A 14,045-nucleotide genomic window follows, 5' to 3' on the forward strand; every position below is an offset into this window, starting at 1 on the left:
CAAAGGAAGATAACACTAAATTACTGATTTAAATGGGAAAACATCCCCCAGATCAAAACAGATTGACACAGTATTTGATTAACAATTTCACACATGTGTTCAGTTTGAAATTTTTTTTTAATTCATTAGAAACTTGCATGTGATAAATCACTGCTCACCAAAAAGAACATTTTTCTGAGTTCAATTACTGAATATGATAAATACAGAAGGAGACAGAGGAAGGCAGGGAAAGAGAGTAACAAATAAAGGCACAAAAGTGGTTTTCCATTCAACTAGCACACATGTGCTCACACCAGTGGTTAGGTATTAGATTCCTTTGAATGTATGATGAAAACTAAGACCTACCTCCCAAGAATGCGCATACTTACACTCATCTAAAATGTTATATTACATTTCCTTGTCTCCAGATAAAGAACCTTCCTTTTTCTACTATGAATTTCTAAACTTCCACAGCTATTCTATGGTCAATTTCTAGACGTAAACAAGATTACTGCCTTACTCAAGTTTTACCTGGCTTTATTAAGCCATATATAATTAAAATATTGGGTAGAACAACAGTTATCAAGCTAATATATGCCTCCTACTTTAACAATCACTAGATCTGTTAGATTTGATGACAGAGCTAAAAGAAAAATTAGAAGTTTAGTGAAATTCTTGACACTTATTAATATTCTACTTTAAGAATTCAGAGCAACAACAACCAAAAACAAATGTGCATGGTGTTATACATTATACAAAAATACACTTGCTCAAATGTGATGGGAAACATACTAACCAAAAATAGGCTAAGTTAAAAAATATGATAGAGCCAAATGATGAAATTTAATGCAGTAAAAAGTTACCGTTGTGGTAACAATGCAATATGGAAATATGTATATAACTGCATCATAATTAACCCAAAGCTAAATTTAAAAGGGAATAAGACAATTATAGGCGTGTTCTTATTATAACTATGAAAAAATATTCATACCAAAATAGACTAGAAAGAAATACATAAAATCAAGTCATGATTATATTACAGTGGTGAGAATATGCAAATATTTTTTTTCAAGTTTTTTATTTAATAGGTTCACATTACTTTAGAAACAAAAATACATACCTTTTAAAAAGGAAAGCAAACAATTCAAAGAAAAAATAAGTATTTGCATTGTTCAAGTTACACACCACTAAATATCATTTTTTTTTCTGTTTACAAGTGAATTGTTTGCTACCAGTGAATGTAACTGGGCTTCCCTGGTGGCTCAGATGGTAAAGAATCTGCCTACAATGCAGGAGTGAATATGATTAGGTATTTACTGAGTATTCCTACAAATTGACCATCCTCAAGTCTCTGGAACAAGGATTCACTATTGACTTTATTTCACTGCATTCCTGAGATAAGGGGACTATATTAGTCAGAGTTTTCTGACGAAACAGAATGAACAGGATTTAAACAGATCTATATAGAGAGATTTATTATGAGGAATTGGATCCTACGTTATGGAGGCAAGGAAGTCCCATGAGCTACAGTCTGCAAGCTAGAGGCCCAGGAAAGTCTGAGAGTCAGGGAATCCAATGATGCGAATCCCAGGCTAAGTCTGAAGGCTGATAACCAGGAGCACTGATGTTTGAGGGCAGGAGGAGATGGGTATCCCAGCTCAGACAGAGTGAATTCACCCTCCACCCCCGGTTTTGTTCTATGCAGCCCCTCAATAGACTGGATGATGCCCACTCACGCTGGTGAGGTTGGTCTATTTCATGTACTGACTCAGACGCTAAGCTCTTGCAGAAACCCTCATGGACACATTCAGAAATGGCGCTTTACCGGTTTTCTGGGCATCCCAGAGCCAGGACAAGTTGACACACAAAACGATCGGTCACGGGAATGACGACAGGGACTCTCTGGAGAAGGACGGGTGAAAAAGGAGCTGGGCAGTATTACTGCACAGAAAAGGCCACAGAGCCATCCAGGAGCCGGGCAGTGTGCGAGCTGAAGGCGCCTGAGCCTCTGAAGTTTGGTAGTCTGTGGGGATCACTGAATAAAATATTTCTGTATCTCACAGCGACTAACAGTGATGGTACCAAAGGGTACTGCACGCCTTCAGTATTCTCCACACACGGCATGTTGCTGTTGTCTAGTGGCTAGGTCGTGTCCAACTCTTTTGTGACCACATGGACTGTAGCCCTCCAGGCTCCATGGGGTTCTCCAGGCAAGAATACTGGAGTGGGTTGCCATTCCCTTCTCCAGGAAATCTTCCCAGAACAGGGATCAAACCCATGTCTCCCACACCGCAGGCGGATTCTTTACCGCTGAGCCACCAGGGAAGCCCACACATGGTTTATAACAGGCTATTTTAGCAGCCAGCTTACCCTGATCACTGTCTACGGCCCTACTGTGTATGGCCCCAGAGCCTAAATCTCCTACATCTTCACTCCATCCTCGTGATACAGATTCATAAAACTTAAAATGACCAAACAAAAATTTACTGAAGACAGTGAAATATTTACCCCCCTCCCTTTTCATTTATTGGGGATCAAGAAAAGAACTCTGATAGCAAGGAGAATGAACTAGCTCCATCTGGGAAAAGGTCTCCAAGAGGGGTGTGGCTGAAATAATGTCCCAGGGTATATAACCAAGGTTGATATTTCTATAAAGGTATTTAGCTTAGGATAGGGGTGGCTGTAAGAATAAAACTCCTTGAAGCAATCAGATGTTTTATCTAGTGGCTTCCCGTATAACCTAAGCATTCTTTTATTGGCCTTTGTGCATGTATGTGTTTAAACAAAGAAAGGTTTATTTATGGCAGAATGTCTCAGAATTTATGGGTCTAGTAAGCAACATGAATATCATCGAAAATATGTTTTATTTAAAATATTTTATATTTTAACATTTTATTATAAATAAACCAGATACAGAAAAACCACACGCAACAAATGCATAACTCAGTGTGTTATTATACTCGAACAGTCTGGTAACCACCACCCACGTCAAGATTTAGAACTTTGCCATCCACCCCAGGAAACCCTCCTTACATCACACCCCAGTCACAACTCTCTGTCTTCCCCCAAGGCTAACTACTGCCTGAATTTTATAGTATTTACTTACTGGTGCTTCTTTTATCATTTTATCATTCAAGGTATCCATCCTGATACTACAGTTTGGTCCTACTCATTTTAAAAATCTGATTATTTCTTTAAAATTCTTTCAATGGACAGGCTCCCACCCCATTCTAATCCTTTATCCAGTGAAGAAAACATGAGCCACCTGACCTGCAGGATTTCCCACAGTGTAGATTTTGCCGATTGCATTCTCCTGGTGCAATGCAACCTGTTCCTCTATCCTCAATATTTCCTGCAAATTTGCTGCTGGATCCAGCGGTGTGATCCACACTCAAGATTTCATCCTTTGGGAAAACTATGGGTGGTACTATGGTGTATTTTTAACTTTTGAAAAGTTTTTTCAGCTTTATTGGTATATAATTGACATATGACATGTAAGTTTACTGTAAAGAATGCCATCACATACTTGACACACAAACATACTCTGAAATAATTAAAGCAATAAGGTTAGTTAACACATTTATCACCTCACACGATTCCAATTTTCTGTAGTGAGAATACTTAAAACCTACTCTCTTAGCAGCTTTCGATTATATAGTTTTATTAGCTATAGTCACCATGGGGAATATTAGATCCCCAGAATTTACTCATCACTAGAAGTTTGTATTCCCCACACACAAACTCTGGAAACCACCATTCTACTCTTTGTTCTGATGAATGTGGCTGTTTCTTTAGATTCCAATATAAGTGAAATGAGACAGTATTTGTCTTCCCCTGTACGACTTATTTCATTTAGGATAATGCTTGAAAGGTCTAGCGTGTTGTCACAAATGGCAGAATTCCTATTTTTCGTGGCTTTTTATGGGTTTCAGAATTATTATTATAGTAATTATTCCATTATGTGTGTGCATATATTTACACACACATCAATAACATGCCTGGAGAGTCCCAGGGACGGGGGAGCCTGGTGGGCTGCCGTCTATGGTGTCGCACAGAGTCGGACACGACTGAAGCGACTTTGCAGCAGCAGCAGTTATCCATCACTCTGTTGATAGCCACTTAGGTGGTCTCCATCTATTGGCTACCACGCATAATGCTGAAATGAACACGGGAGTAGAGCTCTCTCTTTAAGACAGTGATTTTGTTGTCTTCAGATATATAACTCAGAAGTGGGACTAGTTGATTATACGGCAGTTTTAGTTCTAATTTCTGAGGAACTTCCACACTGCTTTCCATAATGGCTGTACCAATTTATATTCCCACCAACAGTGCCCTGCTGCTGCTGCTGCTGCTGCTGCTGCTGCTGCTGCTGCTGCTAAGTCGCCTCAGTCGTGTCCGACTCTGTGCAACCCCATAGATGGCAGCCCACCAGGCTCCCCCATCCCTGGGATTCTCCAGGCAAGAACACTGGAGTGGGTTGCCATTGCCTTCTCCAATGAATGAAAGTGAAAAGTGAAAATGAAGTCGCTCAGTCGTGTCCGACTCTTAGCGACCCCATGGACTGCAGCCTACCAGGCTCCTCCGTCCATGGGATTTTCCAGGCAGGAGTACTGGAGTGGGGTGCCATTGCCTTCTCCAAACAGTGCCCTAGGGTTCCCTTTTCTCCATATCTATGGTATCAGTTGAATGTCTCCTCTTTCATTTAGAGTTTTGTTTATTTGAACCCTCTCTCCTTTATTCTTGGTTAGTCTGGCTAAAGGTTTGTCAATTTTGTTTTCTCTTTCAAGAAACCAACTCTTTGTTTCAATTATTTTTTTCTGTTATCGTCTTACTCTCTATTGCATTTACTTCTTTTTTTTTATTTTTTTATTTTTTTAATTTTAAAATCTTTAATTCTTACATGTGTTCCCAAACATGAACCCCCCTCCCAACTCCCTCCCCATAACATCTCAGTGAGTCATCCCCATGCACCAACCCCAAGCATGCTGTATCCTGTGTCAGACATAGACTGGCGATTCAATTCTTACATGATAGTATACATGATAGAATGCCATTCTCCAAAATCATCCCACCCTCTCCCTCTCCCTCTGAGTCCAAAAGTCCGTTATACACAGCTGTGTCTTTTTTCCTGTCTTGCATACAGGGTCATCATTGCCATCTTTCTAAATTCCATATATATGTGTTAGTATACTGTATTGGTGTTTTTCTTTCTGGCTTACTTCACTCTGTATAATCGGCTCCAGTTTCATCCATCTTCATTTGAATCAGTTCTGATGAGATGGATGAAACTGGAGCCGATTATTTCATTTACTTCTGCTCTGATCTTTATTATTTCCTTCCTTCTGATAACTTTGGTCTTAGATTATTCTTTTTCTAAATCCTTAAGGTGTAAAGTAAGGCTGTTTATTTGAGATCTTTCTTTTCCTTCAGTGTAGGCACTCATCACTGTAAACTTCCCTCTTGGAACTGCATCCTTCTATATGGATAACCGAGTATCCAAAATAAATTATTATTTATTAAATAATCTATTATTTCCTCACTTATCTCTAATGTCATCTCTATCCTATATCATTTTGAGTGATCCTGTTCTGGGCTATATATTATGTTCCATTCATTTGTCTATTAGGAGAAGGCACGGGCAACCCACTCCAGTACTCTTGCCTGGAAAGTCTCATGGACGGAGGAGCCTGGTAGGCTGCAGTCCACGGGGTCGCTAAAAGTTGGACATGACTGAGTGACTTCACTTTCACACACTGGAGAAGGAAATGGCAATCCACTCCAGTGTTCTTGCCTGGAGAATCCCAGGGACACAGGAGCCCAGTAGGCTGCCATCTATGGGGTCGCACAGAGCTGGACACGACTGACTCTACAGCAATAACACACTGGTCTTCATTCATGTATTCAACAAATATTTATTCACTGCCCACCAGGTTCCAAGAAGTACTCTAGGTACTTGGAATACATGAATGAATGAAACAAAGATCCTAACTTTTACAGTGCTTATACTCTAGTGGCAAAAGACAGATAATATACAGTATAAATAATAAATAAGCATGTGATGTGGCAAGTTAAGGTAAGGAGCTATTTAAAAAAGAGAAAAATAGAACAGGGTCAGATGGATCAAGAGTGCTGGGGAAGGTGCGATGTTAAATAAGGTTTTGGGGTGAACCTCAAAGAGGTAGTAACTGCAACAAAGACTTGAATGCAGTGAAGAGGTCATCCATTCAGTTTTCTGGGGCATGGGATGTTCTTGGAACAGAAAAGCATCACCACAAAAGCACTAAGAACATGCCTGCATGTCTGAAGTGGCAGGAAAGAAGCCAGGATGATGGGTGGAGTTGGCAGAAGCAGTGAGCTATAGGGCAGTAAGCTGGATCACACAGAGTCTTGGGGGCTACTGTAGGGACTTTGGACTTTACTCTGAGTGAAATGGATAACCATGGCTAAGTATTGAGCAGGAGAGGGAAATTACATAACTCATGTTTTACGAGGTCACTCTGGCTGTTCTCTGCTGAGAACAGACTGGAGTGGACCCAGCAGAGAAGCAGGAAATGGTTAGGAAACTACCGCTGTAATCCAAGTGAGAGATAATGGTGGTTAACACCAGAGAGCAGTCACATGTCATGATCAGATGTGGGATACATTTTGTAGAACCAAAAGGATTTCCCGACAGCAGGGTTTGAAAGAAACAGAGAGGTAAGGATGATTCTAAGATTATTGGTTTGAGTGGAGAAAAGTGTGGTTGGAGCAGGTTTGTAGGGAAAGATCAGGGGTTGCAATCACTTGAATTTTAATGAGGCATAATAATTTGGTGGAGCAAGTCTTCTCTCACACGTCATCAAAATTTTCTTTGCTATTCTTGACTCTTTCTGTCAATGAACATAATACAGCTGTCCATTTATTCAGGTCTTCTTGGGTGTCCTTCAATACCATTTTATCATTTTCTCCATAAAGGTCTTATATATTTTTATTACATATAGTTCTGTTTACCTTACGATTTGTGTCACTGCTGTAAACTGTCTATTATACCCTTCTATTGGTTAGAGCTGGGATATATAAAACCCGCTGATCTTAGTTTGCTTTTCATACACTCAGAGAACCTAGAGAACTCTCTTCCTAGTTCTAATGGCTTTACTCCATGTCCTCTTTGATTTTCTATATAATACTTCACACAAATGACAATTTTGTATCTCCCTGTCCAATCATTAGTTTCCTTCTTTTATCTCATCCTACTGCACTGGCGAAGACCTTCCACACAAGGCTGAATAACGGGGGTGATAGTAGAAAGCCTTGTTTCATCCTAATGCTAGTGAGAATGCTCCAGTAAGGATGAGGTTTGCTGCCGGTTTTCGGCAGATACCCTTTTCGGGGTTAGCAAAAAGGATTCCATTCCGAGTTGTAAAGAGCTTTATGCCGCGAATAAGTTTTGAGTTTTAACAATGCTTGCATCCTTTTGAGATGATCACAGAGATTCCAAACGTTTTAATCTCTCCAAGTAATATATCACATTTATAAGTTTTTCTGAACCACCCTTCAATAAAGCTTACCTACTCATAATGCATTTTAATATGAAAGAAATACTTTCATGAATATTTTACTTCAATGTTTTCATTTATGTTTGTAAGGTCAATATGTCATAATTTTATTTCCTTGTATGACCTTGTCCACAGTTAGAATCAAAGTTATACTGGCCTCATAAAATGGATTAACATTTTTTTATTCTTTTTTCTCCTATTTAACACTGCATTAGAAAATTTTACTTGGTCCTTGGAGTTATAAGAAACCTTTCTGAACCACCTAGACCTTGTATCTTTGGAGAAGAGAGGGGAGGCATCAGGAAAAACTTTAATTGCTTCACTGCTATGAGTTTATTCAAGCGGTCCTATTTCTATTTCTGTTTTTAGACATTTTCATCACAGAACAAAATTTGGCTCTCAGTGATTCTTCCCCTTTTTCTTAGTTTTCTACATCTGCTCTTTCTTTACAATTATCTTGTTATAAAGTTTACTTTTAGTCTGTTCCTTTCCTAGTTTCTTGATATGAATACTTAGGTTGTTCATTTTTAAGTGTTCTTGTTTTCTGATAAACGTCTTTAAAGCTTTAGATACATCCCACATACTTAAGTACGTGGTACTTTCCTCATCACTCTTCTCTAGATATTTTATAATTTCCAAGTTATTTCCTTCTAATGCAGGATTACTTAGGGGTATAAAATTTAGCTTGCAAACATATGGCCTGTTTCTTACACTGTCTTTTCCTTTTTTTTTGCATTGCACTTAGAGAACATGGTCTTTATTGTGTTCTTTTGAAATCTGTTGAGACAGGTGAACCTTGGATACTTGGAGCATAAGAGGTGTCATTTACAGAATATAACAAAATGACTCTTTAAAGAATTTTTTTATCTTTGGGACTTCCCTGATGTTCCAGGGGTAAAGAATCCACCTGCCGATGCAGGGACACGGGTTCAATCCCTGGTCTGGGAAGATCCCACATGCCGTGGAGGAACTAAGCCTGCGCATTGCAACTACTGAGCCTGAGGACCACAGCTAGAGAGTCCAAGCACCTCAATGGAAGATCCTGCATGCCGTAACCAAGACCTGATGCAGCCAAGTAAATAAATAGGAATTATGTCTCTTAAAAAACAGTACATGTGTAGTGACCCATGTTTCTTTCACATTTTATCCAAATGCTTCCTCTCTTCCAGCTCTTTTCCCCACCGTTAGACATTACTCAGAACAGAGCCATGTTCCCAGTCATTTCCAGAGCTACCTCCATGAGCGGGATCTCAGAAAGTCAGACAGGACAGCAAGAGCGACACAGCCATCCCACTCCTGAGATCACAGGCTCCCCCTCTTCCTCAGCTCCTTTGCAGTTTGACAGCTCAAGCTCACAAAGTCACTTTGCCTGTTTTAACTTGCTGTAAGGTCCACATTTACACTTGCCTTTTTATGCCTTTCAAGCAGCCTTTTTCTACACGGTTCAAACCACATATCCTCTATTTGGAAATGGCTCTGAACCCATGGGTCTAACCCCTGACCACTCAGCTGAGAAAGCTTTAGAAAGATGCATTTCCAACTCCCTGCTGCGTTATCTGCACCTGGAAGGACCCCTGACATCTTGAATTCAAAACATCTAATACTTAATTGACCAACCAAGCCAGCATCATTTCAATGTCTCTGGTTTAATGCTACTGGCATTTTCCTAGACCCTTAATAGGAAATCTGGGAGTCTCTGCTATTCTTCCCTTTCACTTGTCTCAGCCTCAGCAGTTTCCTGGGGTCCAGCCCCTCACGCTGTCACCCTTGCCACCACCATCCTAGTTCCGATCAGCTGCTGCCTCTTCAACTGTCCTCCTACCTCAGCTTTGCTCCCTCATCCCACCCGCTGCTTTCAAGTCAATTTCCATTGCAAACACTTTCAAATTTGCTCTTTGTCTTCTTTAAAATCATGAGTAGGTAACATGCAAGAATCTTGGGACTTGCCAGTTGGTGCAGTGGAAAAGAATCTGCCTGCAATGCAGGAGCCACAGGGGGACTCAGGTTCAGTCCTTGGATTGGGAAGAGCCTGACAGCTTACGGTGAACAGTGTCGGACTCGTGATCTCGAAAGAAGATTTAACTTCGGGACCAGGGACCAGGCTTGATCACTCAAGAGCTTTCGCATAGCAGAGTTTTATTAAAGCATAAAAAGGGACAGAGAAAACTTCTGACATAGACATCAGAAGCAGGGTGGAGAGTGCCCCCCCTGCTAGTTTTAGCAAGCGGTTTTATGTCTGTTAGAAAGTTATTTATCAGATAAGAGAGACATCTCAAGGCTGATGGAGTTTCACCAGGCCCCTCTCCCACAATATGCAATTTTGAGATAGGATGGCACGAGGTGTGTCATCCCCCAGCCATAAAACAATTGATATGAATACTGTTGAGCTATCATCAGCCAAAAGTTAGTCTTAGGTGGAACCATTTTGAAGAAAGGCAAATTCCAAAGCAAATACATAGTTTCATTAACACAGCTTAAAAACACATTTCCGTAAGAAAAATGTATTGCTTAGCTCAAGGTTTGAGAAAAGTTAAGTTCAGGTGGAACGAAGTGTCATCATAGCAACACAGAATTTTAAGAGACACTTGCAGCCTATTTCCTCCCTTTGGAGACCCCTGGTCTTCCTGCCTGTTAACTTCTCAATCCCCTGGAGGAGGGCATGGCAACCCGCTCCAGTATTCTTGCCTAGAGAATCCCATGGACAGAGAAGCCTGACGGGCTATGGTCCTTGAGGTCACCAAGAGCTGGACTCAAGTGAAAGACTGCACACACACACACACACATCATATTAAATAATTCAATCAGGTGCTTTACTTATCACAACTTTTACTTGAAAACTATACAATTTTAACACACCTTCTGCTAGAAAAGAAACCATACAGCAATCAGAATCTGATTGCTATTATCAGTGTTTGGTGACAGCTAATTACCTTCTGTCCACATTATTCCTAATACTGCTTTAATTTTATTAAGTATTCTTTGCAGTCTCTTCCCACATTTAAAACATGTCCATATAGACACATTGTGCTGCTGTCCCATGACGAAGGCAGCTCCCAGGTCTTTACACATGTTGCTGTGTTTCACCCTCTACCCTGGGAATAGCCTCTGAAGAGCAGGAGATCTTTATTCACCAAGAGGATTCAAGAATGAGAATTCCAAGGTTGTAAGGGACCTGATCTCTCACATAGCTTAAAGGCCCTGCTGGCATTTTTTTTTTCAAGATTTTTTTTTTAATGCAGACTATTTTTAAAGTCTTTACTGAATCTGTTACAATACTGCTTCTGTTTTATGTTGTGGGTTTTTTTTAGCCCCAGGGCATGTGGGATCTTAGGTCCCTGACTAGGGACAGAACCTGCAACCCCTGCATTGGAAAGCGAAGTCTTAACCACTGGACCACCAGGGAAGTCCCAAGACCCTGCTATTAATATTATTAAAACATTCCTCGGCATCATGGCAAACAGTTGAGCTGCCATTAACCTTGAAGCAGCCCAGTCCACCCCTGTAGATCTAACGACGCTTAGTAAGCTCTTTCCTCCATGCAGCCAAAACCCTAGAGCGCTCCCTCCTTCACTCTGATCCTCTCCTGTGAGGTCATGCAAGACAAATTTAGCCCCTCTTCCTCAGGACAACTTTTCAACCCTTCGGCCATCTGAAGGCTCTCCATGAACCTCCTCTAGTAAGCTGATTACAAGTATCTTCATCTGCTCCTCATTAAACACATTTCTGAATCCGCCCACCATGTGCTTTCCTGAGTGTGCACAGCGTGTCTGGGCCCCTTCAAGGACAGTGGGGCCACAACCACTCCCCAGGAATGGGCTGATGAGGCAGTGGTGCCCTGGACATGATGACCCTGGCCATGTCAGCTCTGGAACGCCTATAGGCTTTACAACCAGCTCACCGGAAGCATCACGGGCCTGCCAGCTGCTGGAAAGCAAGCGGTTGCTAGCTGGACTAGAGGAAAATTGATGACACATTGATGCAGGAGAAGCACGTTCTTCCTGAGGAGGTGAACACAAGGCTGAAGACCAAGCCAGGTTAGAGTGAGCGGTCCATTTTATCAGGGCCTGACATATATGTTCAACAGCTCGCCTGGGGCAAAGAAAAGAAAGCCTTAAGAAAAAAAAAATAGCATTCAGTTTTCCTAGGAAGCATCCTTTAGCATTTCTCTATTTCCTAGATATGTCTGCTCATGGGCCGTGCCTTCTCTAGGCACTTGCAGTTTTGTTTTCCCTTCTACAGTGGGTGAGAGATTGATGGAATTTCAGTGAACAAATGAACACGACATTTGCCAGTGGGTGCTGACTAACACAGCAGAAGGCCTTCAATTCTAGCTGAATCCTAACAGAAAATGTAGGACATGTGGAGGTGGAAAAGAAGTTCCAGATGAAGGAATTTTCCTGAAAGGCCACCCAGATAATCTGCAACCACGAAGTACAATGGGACCCTCTTCTTATCTTTCCTGAGAAACAGAAAAACATTAAAGGGAGGCTCAGGTCAGCCTGGATCATTCCACTTCATCAAGAAGGAATGGTATGGTACCGCTGGGAGGACAGTTGGTGAAAATCATCTCTATGGTTCTTGTTGCTCTTAAGATAAAGCTTGTGCTTTATCTTCCTTAGCCTGGCTAACTGGGTGGGTAGTGATGCCAGCTAACCACAATGAGGATTAAGTTTAGCAGAAGAAAGAAATTATTATCTGTTGAGTGCCTATGATGATATGGCCATTGTGATTCTATAAAATGCACAGTCTATACCATTGAGACCTGCCTTGTGAGAAAGGTATCATTCTTTTCATTTAATAAATGATGATTCCAGGATGCAGATTGTAATGATTTCCTAGTGAGAAGTAGAGCTAGGATCTGAACCCAGGTCTCAACACACTGTCACTATGGAACCAGAGGAGGAGGAACAACGCCTTGGGGAGTTAAGAGAGCGAAGTGGGAACACGGGTGGCCCTTGAGGAAGACAGATCCTGCCCGCTGCATATGCATCCCTGTCTCTTAATCTTTGCTGTTGCTGCTGTTCCGTCACGAAGTCTTTATGCCCACGCAAAGCTTTATTCCTCGGTCCTGATTTGAGCCTTGCATTTGACCCTCCGGTTTTGGCATTTATCTTGACTACCTCCCGATAATATTTCATCAAATTTATGGCCATTATTTCCTCAAATATGTATTTCTGCCCCAGTATCTCTCTCTGGGCTCCTTCTGACACTCCAATCACACATACATTAGACCAAACTGACATGGTCTCATAACCACCAACGCTCTCTTCATTTTTTAAAATTACTCTTTCTCTCTGTCCCTTTGTGTAGATAATTTCTATTGACTTGTCTTCAAGCTTACTGATCACTTCTAATGTAAAGTCCAATCTCCTGTTAAGAGAATCCGAGTAAGAGCTCTTTAAATTTCCAATGTTGTGTTCTTCAGTCCTAGAAATTCTATTTCATTTTTTTATAGTTTACGTATCTCTGTTGATATTACTCTATTACCCCACTCTGTCCATCTTTTCCCTGTAAATTGCTTTATGTATTTGTAATATCTATTTCAGGTGCTCGTCTGCTAATTTAAACATCAGACTCATCTCTTGGTCTGCTTCTATTGACTTTTTCCCTTTCACTATTAATCTCTTTTGTTTGTTTCTTTCTATTATTCCTTCCTTATGGAATGTTTCCCACTGACTTACAGGTACTCTAGCCGCCCTTAGACTCTACCCCCTCAGCCTAGTAAGGGAGACACTTTCTATTCACCTGCTTGCTCTTACTCTTTTAAATAAGCAACTGTGAACTTTTGGAAGTATCCTCAGGGAAAAAGCTGGTTCAGTGTGGTACTTACCAAGTTTGTTTCCCCTTATTTCAAGAACCGTGTTCCCTCCAGGTTCTGTCCAGAGCCATATTTGGAGGCCCTTCAGTGGCTCAGATGGTAAAGAATCTGCCTGCAATGCAGGAAACCTAGGTTCGATTTCTGGGTTGGGAAGATCCCCTGAAGAAGGGAATGGTTACCCACTCCAGTATTCTTGCCTGGAGAATTCCATGGACAGGGGAGCCTAGCGGGCTACAATCCACAGGGTCACAAAGAGTCGGACATGACTGAACGACTTACACACACACATAATGGTTTCACAATATTGTGTTAGTTGCTGCTGTATGACAACATGAATCAGCTATACATATATATATACACACCCTCTTGGACCTCCCTCCCGCCCCCCTCCCTCCCACCCTTCTAGGTCATCACAGAGTACTGGCTACGCTCCCTGTGCCATATTTTCTTGCCCTTAAAACAAACAAACAAACAAACACTGTTGCACTGGGCATGAGAAATTTCATTCATAGGACTTACTTTACTTTTATTTACCTTACTTATACACAGCATTATTCCAAAATGAGAATTTGAGACAACTTACCAAAAAACATATCAAATAATAAAAATGAAATGAGATGAGAAATGAGTCAGTAAATAGCTTCCTTTCTTGAATTTCAAAATGTTTGGCAGTGAGAACCACAGACAGTTTTACCGACTCTGTCTGTAAAAAC

At 41.0% G+C, this 14,045-nt stretch overlaps 1 protein-coding gene across 3 annotated transcripts in view; it reads right to left on the reverse strand.

The window, feature by feature from the left end:
* The window catches only part of MSRA (methionine sulfoxide reductase A), a 374,837-nt gene that overhangs the window by 189,228 nt on the left and 171,564 nt on the right, over positions 1-14,045 (reverse strand). The window lies entirely within an intron of this gene.

The sequence above is a fragment of the Capricornis sumatraensis genome, chromosome 6, assembly GCF_032405125.1.
Source record: "Capricornis sumatraensis isolate serow.1 chromosome 6, serow.2, whole genome shotgun sequence".
Taxonomy (NCBI): Eukaryota; Metazoa; Chordata; class Mammalia; order Artiodactyla; family Bovidae; genus Capricornis; species Capricornis sumatraensis.